The sequence below is a fragment of the Lotus japonicus genome, chromosome 2, assembly GCF_012489685.1.
Source record: "Lotus japonicus ecotype B-129 chromosome 2, LjGifu_v1.2".
NCBI lineage: Eukaryota > Viridiplantae > Streptophyta > Magnoliopsida > Fabales > Fabaceae > Lotus > Lotus japonicus.
Window position 1 is genome coordinate 24,562,611 of NC_080042.1, and position 9,414 is coordinate 24,572,024.

Sequence of the window (9,414 nt, forward strand, 5' to 3'; positions counted from 1 at the left end):
GATGCACTCAGAGAGAGATGTGGGTCGGAGGTGAGTGTAGGGAATTATGGAGAGGTTGGGTTCAGGAGAGGCTGGGTGATTGCTGCTGTGAGCTTCAGAGGCACCTTGTGGAGAGCCAATGTTAAACGTTTGAGCATTGGGTTTAGAGGTTCCAAGGTGAGGTTCTGAAGTTTCAATCAGAGGATGGGGTGACCTAACCGAGGATTGGTTAGATACTGATTGTTCGGGTTCAGGTTCTGGTTGAATAGGCTCGTGTTGGTCTGGGGCAGGGTGAGCTTGTTGAGCCAAAGGGTCTGCCTCTTGTAAGGATTGGCCAAGATAGGTTCATCTGGGTCAACTAGACGTTCAGGTCTAGGGCCAGGATATCTCCTAGGGCTTGGACAGGTGAGGTAATACTCTTCTAAGGTAGACACCTTTTCTTTTCTGACCTCCATGAATTTTCTAATGGATTCAGAGTTATTGGAGGGAGAAGAATCAGCAACATTGGTTGCGAAGGATACAGGTGTAAAGGCTGTGGAAGAGTCTGTATCCGTGGGTTTGAGAGCCAGACGTTCTGATGCTCTTGGGACAGAGTGATCAGAGGTTCTGGGCTCAGGTTCTGTGTGGGTAGGCTCTGGTTGGGCATGAATGATGGGTTCAGGAGATAATGGGTTGTACTGAATGGTAAAGGGAGAGGTAGGTTCTTCTAACCTAGAGGGTTGGTTCTGAAGCAAATTCCAGAGAGGTGCTTCAGTAGGGGAAGGTTGAAAGAATGAAGATCTTGGGGAATGTGGTGGAGAGGTGGTTTGTGCAGCTGGTTGGGATTCAGGAATAGGAGTGAGGGGATTTGAGGAGTGTTTGAGCATGGCAGATATAGGGAGTGCATCAAATACATTCAAATCATCATCAGAAGCAAGTGCAGACTTACTTGAATGTGCTGATGATCTAGTCACTCTGGCAGGAGGTTCAGTCCTTCTGACCACTTCAGCAGCTGGTTCCACCGAGTAGGCTTCACCACGATTCTGACCTGCTTCTTCTTCTTCTTGGGAGGACCATCCTCATTATCACTATCATCACCATCATCAGGCTTTCTCTTCTTCTTTTTGACCAGAGGAACATCTGATTCCTCAGAAAATTCATCTAGGATCATCTTCCTCTGAGCTTTCTTCTTGGGAGGAGAAGGAAACTCTGGAGCTGGCGGCAGTCGGCTGAAGAAATCATCGAGATCAATTTCGAATCCTTGAGCCCTTAGGTCTTCAACATAGCACCTAATGGCGTCAAGATTGTCTGCCTGAGTCCACAGAGGGTAGTCATTCAGAGGCATCCTTCTGCTTCTGATTTCAGAAGATGTGTCTTCACGAGCAGGGGCGATTTTCTTCTGGACCAAACCCATCTTCTTCAGAGAATTTGCAGTGAAGACATCACTGACCATGGTGCTCAGATCCTCTACACATCCAGCATTGACCAGATCTTGCACCAGGTTGCTTTCAATGAAAAAGTCTGAGAGCAGTCTCCCAAAGGGGATGTACTTGATTGCTGACTTGATGGAGGCAGTGGGTGCGAGACTTCCGGATACATTCCTTCAAGTAGGAGAACAGGAAGTAGGGAAGGCAGATCTTCTTCTGGTCTTGGATGAAGAACAACATCACCTTCTGGTTGAAGTTGATGTAGTCTGGAGAACTGCCCTTTGGTCTCTGGTTTATGTAGTGGAGCAGGATCTTGTGCCAGATTCTGAGCTTGGGATGAAGATCCATCACCTTGTAAGTCGTCTTGCCCGGTTTGTAATTGGTGTACAGGGCCTCGTTGATTGTATTCTTGGTGCTGGGTTTCAGCTTCGATTCCGTGAGTTGGAAACGATACCCAAAAGCAGTGTCTGCACCCAGCAAATTCACGAAAGAATTCTCCGTGATGATGATCTTTCTGCCAAGAACGTGAGATACCACCTGAGTATCATCACAGTCGGCGTGCTTCCAGAATTCCTTTACCAGTCTATCATACACCGGTCCTCGAAGTCTGTTGAAGTAATTTCCCCAACCTTGAACTTGGACTTCAGGACGAAGATCATACCCATTTGTAGCCAGGTTGTCGAGGTCGAATCTCCATTCTGCCAGGACTTGAAGTTCCTCAGGAGCAAACACGCAGTGAACGGCACAGCCCCGTTCTGCAATTGGAACAATCTGCTCTTGAGCTTGACCTTGATCTTGGGTCGGATTCTCAGGGCCCCTTTGACCCGTTGCTAGACCGACTACCATGTGAGGGAACTGAGGTGCATCTGCAGTAGATCTTCTGGTTTGACTCACCATTTTTTGAAGCGGTTGAAGGTTTGAGGTAGAAGATGAAGGTTGAAAGATGAAGAGAGATCGAGAGAGAAAACGAGGATAAGCGGTTTTTGAAAAGCAGAGAGAGCGAGAGTAAAAACCGGAAGTGAAAGAGGTCGTGTGTGTATAGTGGGTTTTGACAAATAACCGTTGTTGATTCAAAAAGCAATTTAAGATCAACGGTTGAAAATTAAAGATAGATAGTAACAGTAAATACACAAATCACACTCAGGAGAGAAGCACATCTACACGCAATCATAACAGACTGTCACACGGGCACAAGGAACTATGCATCAGAAATACTGACACACGTGTTGTTGTCTCAGCTTCAGAGTCAGTACCAGTGGGTACACACACTCTGATTGAGTTACCTTCTGGACTAGACATCTTCTGATCAAGAAGTATCATAGTCAGAGGTTCTGATCCATCTTCACTCTGGACAAAAGTCCATGTTTAGATTTTTCAGAATAAAATTAAATCTATCCTCTGCTAAGGGCTTTGTAAAGATATCTGCCCATTGATGGTCAGTATCAACAAACTTCAGAAGAAGTACGCCCTTCTGTACATAATCTCTAATAAAGTGATACTTTACCTCAATGTGCTTTGCCCTTGAATGCAGGATAGGATTCTTACTCAATGAGATTGCAGCAGTGTTATCACAATAGATTGGGATATTGCTCTCAAGGATCTGATAATCCTCCAGCTGATGTTTCATCCAGAGCATCTGAGTGCTGCATATTGCTGCTGAGATATATTCTGCCTCTGCAGTTGATAGTGCAATGGTTGATTGCCTCTTGCTTGCCCATGAGACTAGATTGCTTCTCAGAAATTGACAATTTCCAGAAGTACTTTTTCTCTCTGTTCTATCTCCAGCATAATCAGCATCACAGTAACCTGAAAGCTTATACTCTGATGTTTTCTTATACATCAAGCCAAGGTTAGTGGTGCCTTTCAGATACCTTAGGATCCTCTTAACAGCAGTTAAGTGGGTTTCCCTTGGATCTGATTGGAAACGAGCACATAAATGAACACTAAATAGTATGTCTGGCCTAGATGCAGTTAAGTATAGAAGTGAACCTATCATGCCACGATAGAGCTTCTGACATACTTTACCACTTTTATCTTCTTTCTCCATAATGCATGTAGGATGCATTGGAGTCTTGGCCACTGTAGATTCCAGCATATTGAACTTCTTCAGAAGTTCTTTAGTGTACTTGCTCTGATGGATATATGTTCCTTCTGGTGTTTGATCAACTTGTATTCCCAGAAAGTACTTTAATTCTCCCATCATACTCATCTCGAATTCAGCCTGCATCATCTCAGAAAATTCTTTGCATAGAGATTGATTAGCAGAACCAAATATAATATCATCAACATAAATTTGCACAATTAAGATATCATCTTTATAAGTCTTGCAAAAAAGAGTTGTATCTACTTTACCCCTTACAAACTCATTTTCCAGAAGGAATGAGCTGAGTCTCTCATACCATGCTCTGGGAGCTTGCTTCAGACCGTAGAGTGATTTCTTCAATTTGAACACATGGTCTGGTTTCTTCTCATCTTCAAAACCTGGGGGTTGATGAACATAGACTTCCTCTGAGATATAACCATTTAGGAAGGCACTCTTTACGTCCATCTGATGTAGAACTATGTTGTGATTTACTGAGAAAGAGATCAACAGTCTGATTGCCTCCAGTCTTGCTACTGGAGCAAATGTTTCAGTGTAGTCTATTCCTTCCTGCTGGCTGTAGCCTTGAGCAACTAGCCTTGCCTTGTTTCTGACTACATCTCCTTTCTCATTCAGCTTGTTTCTGAATACCCATTTCGTTCCAATAACATGGACACTCTCAGGCTTCTTCACTACGCTCCAAACATCGTTCTTGGAAAATTGATTCAATTCTTCTTCCATGGCCAGAATCCAATCCTTGTCCTGAAGAGCTTCATCTATGGACTTGGGTTCAATTAAGGACACCAATCCTTTCAGACTGAGCAAGGTCTCTTCAGAGGGTCTGAAGGCAGATCTGGTTCTGACTGGTTCGTCTTTGTTGCCCAGAATCAATTCCTTAGGGTGAGCTGCAGTGATTCTGCTCTTCTTCAGAGTTTGTGAGTTAGAGGGACCAGCTTCTCCTCTGGTTCATCTTCCTCTGGCTCAACTTCCTCTGGAGCTTTGCCTTTGTCAGAAACATTAATGCTTAAATCTGCAAACTTTTCAACTAGCTTTGACTGGTCAGAGTCAAGCTTATCATCAAATCTAACATGAATAGATTCTTCAATAGTCTTAGCATCAGTATTATAAAATCTAAAACCTTTAGATCTCTCAGAGTAACCGAGTAATAGACACTTAGAAGACTTAGCATCAAATTTATGCAATCTATCCTTAGTATTGAGAACATAACAAACACAGCCAAAAGGATGAAAATAAGAAATGTTGGGTTTTATGTTCTTCCACAATTCATAAGGAGTCTTATTCAGAATTGGTCTCACAGAGATTGTTCTGAATGTAACATGCTGTATTTACTGCCTCTGCCCAAAAGTGCTTAGCCATGCCAGTTTCTTGGAGCATGGTTCTAGCCATCTCCTGAAGAGTTCTGTTCTTCCTCTCAACAACACCCGTTTTGTTGAGGAGTTATGGGACAAGAGAAATCATGTGCAATTCCATAAGAATCAAACAGACTCTCAAACTTGTCATTCTCAAACTCTCCACCATGACACGCACAATCCTACAAACCTTCTCGTTTTGCACTTGAGCAATGAAGGTAGAGAACACAGCATGAGACTCATCCTTGCGGGTTAGAAACTTTACCCATGTCCAGCGGCTATAGTCATCAACGATAACCATCCCATATCTCTTGCCACCTATAGACTCAGTTTTCACTGGTCCAAAAAGGTCGATATGCAGAAGTTCTAACGGCCTTGAGGTTGAGACAACATTCTTTGCCTTGAAAGGGACTTTTGTGAATTTGCCTTTCTGACATGCTTCACAAAGAGCGTCTGAAGCGAACTTCAGATTGGGGTAAGCCCCTGACAAGGTTTAGCTTGCTCAGCTGAGAAATCTTTCTCATACTGGCATGCCCTAACCGTCTATGCCATACCCACTGCTCTTCATTAACAGACAGAAGGCACTTCACATTCTGAGCCTCCAACTCAGATAATCTGATCTTATAAATGTTGTTCTTCCTCTTGCTGTTAAACAGAACAGAGCCATCGATTTGACTTACAGCCCCGGCAGGACTTTGATTGAATATAACATCATAACCCTTGTCAGCTAATTGACTTATAGACAATAAGTTATGTGTTAAGCCGTCTACCAATAACACATTATCAAATGCATGGACTACTATCTACACAAATAGTAACCAGTACCAACAATTTTACCCTTTTCATTCCTCCAAAGCCAACTTCGCCTCCAGGCTTAAGTTTCAGCTCTCGGAACATACGCCTTTCTCCCGTCATGTGACGCGAGCATCCACTGTCCAGATACCATGATTGGTGTTTCAGTGGAGCTATCAAGGATATCTGCAACATAGATAATCTTGTCCTTAGGTACCCTACTTTCTGGGTCCTCTCTTGTTAGTTACCCCAGAGGTTCTGTCACCTTTGGGTGTTCTCAACCATGATATTTTAAGTAGAATATTTGCATGATATTTAGTACATAGAGAAGATCCTTTTTAAGAGGGTTTTTAGCAACTTTAGCAGGTACAGGATCAGGCAATATGGTACCAGAGGGAACAAAGCATTCATATAAGGATTTAGCTTTAGACACAGAGGGCTCATTTCTAATTGGTTTAGAATAGCCAATGCCATGCATTCCATTTCTGCTTACGCCATAGATCATTGAAGCCATTAAGCTTCTATCCACGCTTTTAGCTAGGAATCTTTGAAAAGACTTTTCATACTTAGATTCATTTCTACAATCAGAGGCATCACAGGCAACAATTTCTTCTAACTTAGCAATCTGGTTCTTAAAGCACAGAGTTAGAATTGATCAAGGCATGATTATCATTTTTCAAATCAGAAATAATTTTTCTCATGTTCAGAAGGAGTCTTGGAAACAGCAGATAAGTTCTTTTTTCAGCTTCTTATGCTTAGACAATAAGGAGTTATACTTATCCATAATATCAGACAATGCATGTTTCAGTTCAGAGGTAGAGAAAGAAGCGAATACCTCATTTTCATCGTCTGAGTTAGGATTTCCTTCTGATTCTGAGTCAGAGTCAACAACTCTCTTTGACTCTGCTTCCTTGTCTTTGACAATAGCCATGAGTCCTTGGACTTCACCATCAGAGTCAACATCCTCTGACTCTGATTCATCAAAGGTTACCATCAGACTCTTCTTTGTCTTGAAGTGCTTCTTTGGCTTCTTGTCCTTCTTCAACTTTGGACAATCACTTTTGTAGTGCCCTGATTCTTTGCACTCAGAGCATGTGACTTCCTTGATTGAAGACTTCTTCTGGCCTGAGGACTCATACTTTCCTTTTGCTTTTCCAGAGCCTTTGTACTTGCTCTGCCTGTGCTTCCAGATGCGGTTGAGTCTCTTGGAGATCAGAGTTAGCTCATCTTCATCAGAATCTTCTGATGCTTCTTCAGATTCCTCTTCTTCAGAGCTTTTGACTTCTCAACCTTAGCCTTTTCAGATTTAGATTTCAAGGCTATGGACTTTTTCCTCAGATCTTGCATCTCTGAGCGCTTCAGCTCATGGCATTTCAAGATGCTGATGAGTTCTTCTAAACTCATATTCTCAACGTCTCTCGTGAGCTCTATTGAAGTCACTAAAGGCATCCAACTTTCAGGAAGACACCTGATGACCCTTATGACATGATCTTTTGTTGTGTAGCTCTTGTTGAGAGGTCGTATGCCAGCTACAAGCAACTGAAATCTGGAGAACATTTCTTCAATAGACTCATTTGGCTCCATGATGAAGGATTCATACTTTTGGATCAAAGACAATGCCTTTTGATTCTTTGACTTTCTTGTTTCCTTCATGAGACATCTTCAGAGATTCGAAAATGCCTTTCGCAAACTCACGATCTGTAATCTTCTGGTACTCTTCATAGGAAATAGCACTTAGAAGAATTGCTCTTGCTTTGTGATGTTGTGAGTACAGCTTCTTTTGATCTGCAGTCATCTCTGACCTTGGGATCTTCTTGCCATCTGCATCAACTGGACGCTCGTAGCCATCCACAATAATATCCCAGAGATCTGCATCGAAACCCAGAAAGAAACTTTCCAGTCTATCTTTCCAATATTCGAACCTTTGACCGTCGAACATAGGAGGCTTTGCATTGTAACCATCTCTTTGAGTTTCACTGGTGGTGGCAGCCATTGTTTTTCACACCGGCCCGGATCACTGAACACTGTTAGGTGTGGTAATCAGAACTTGCGCTCTGATACCAATTGAAGGTATGAAAAACGGTAGGGGGGGTTTGAATAACGTTTTCAGTATAAACTTTCACCTTAAAGATTTTGACAAATCTTTCGAGAACTTAAGTGCTAAAGATAAGAGATAGAAAAGCACACAAGGATTTTATCCTGGTTCACTTGATATAATCACTCAAGCTACTCCAGTCCCCCGTTAAGGTGATTTCTTCCTTCTTAGAATGAAGGCAATCCACTAATCAGGAAAGAGTTACAACTGCACTTGAAACCTACAAGTGACTAACAATTACACTGACTTAGCTCACACTAAGATTCACTCTCTTAGTCTTCTCTAGGATCCGATCAACCTTGATCTCCTAAAGGAACTAAACAAACTGTTTATCAAAGAATTGTTTACAAGAGATTTGCTTCTAAAAGCTAATAGTAAACTCAATGAATTTCAGATGAAAGAAAGCTTAGAAGAATTTAAGTTTGTCTTGCGCGTATGTGAATGCTTCTAGCCGTTTCTTTCAGTCTTCAGCCTCTTTATATACTCCAAGGATTAGGGTTGAGCGTTGCATGGGAAATGCTACCGTTGGAGGGCAGTTCTGGAAAATCCAGCTTCTGCTGTGTCTGAGACTGTTAGGTAGGTCGTCAGGATAGTACAGTTGCTTTTGTACTTGGATAGCGACGCGACCTTTAAACCTAGGAGACTTCTGATCAGGGGAATGCTTCATATTGGAACTTGTGAAGCCGGTTGATCAGAGTCAGAGGGAAAGCCCAGATCCTCTGACCATTGTTTCTTCTGATTCTGAACTCAGAGGGAAGAACATGGTCTTCAGAGTATCTTGCTTCTGGACATCAGAACTTCACTAATCAGCTTCTGGATCTTCAGAGTCTTCTACACCATCAGAATATCTGAGCCTTCAGTGTTTCTTGGTTATCAGACTTTCTGGATCTTCAGAGCTTCTAGTGACTGAGTCCTCATCAGAGTTTGTATAACTTCAGAACTTCTGAAGCTTTTCCACTGTTCATACTGAACATGGTGAATGCGAAAGCGTTGCTTGGGTAGCTCTTTATACACAGTGCTTCTGATTTGTGTGAGATTGAGTTGAGGTCAGAGCCTGTAAATAGCACACTCAGGAAAAAAACACGTTAGAGTACCACAATTGTTCATATCAAAAGGTTAACTTGTAATCATCAAAACATAGAGTTGTACTACTAGATCAAAACTTGATCTTACATGTAAGACTTATGATGTTTTAATCTTAATTCCTATTTCTATTCATGAATCCTCTGAGTAAACCCTTGAATCCCATATCCATGCATCATCTTTTAAGCTTGATCGCAAACTAGCTTTATGCTTTTCTATAATAGAACAGAAGTTTGTTATAGATTAGGGACTTGTTGTGGATTACCCTTCTATGCTTGCTACTAGGAATAGAGGAAGGGTTGGGGTTTGTGGCCTGAATTGCATGCTTAATGCCTTTAACAAAATGTTTAGGTTATCAAGGAATTGTGCCTATCTTTTGGCTAGAGAGGATTGTCTATGCGAGGCATCGATAGATGATTGTTTAGGCTAGATCATCAAGGAGAGACTCAGAGCTTTGGTGGATAGAATAGGTTGATTAGAATTGAATTAGTTAAGCAAGAACCCAAGGCATTCTCACCATTGTTCTTCACACACTTATCTTTGTTAGCTTGTTCACTAAGTACCCAAACAATCAATCAACTTAAAACTGAATTTTACTCGCTTTCCTAC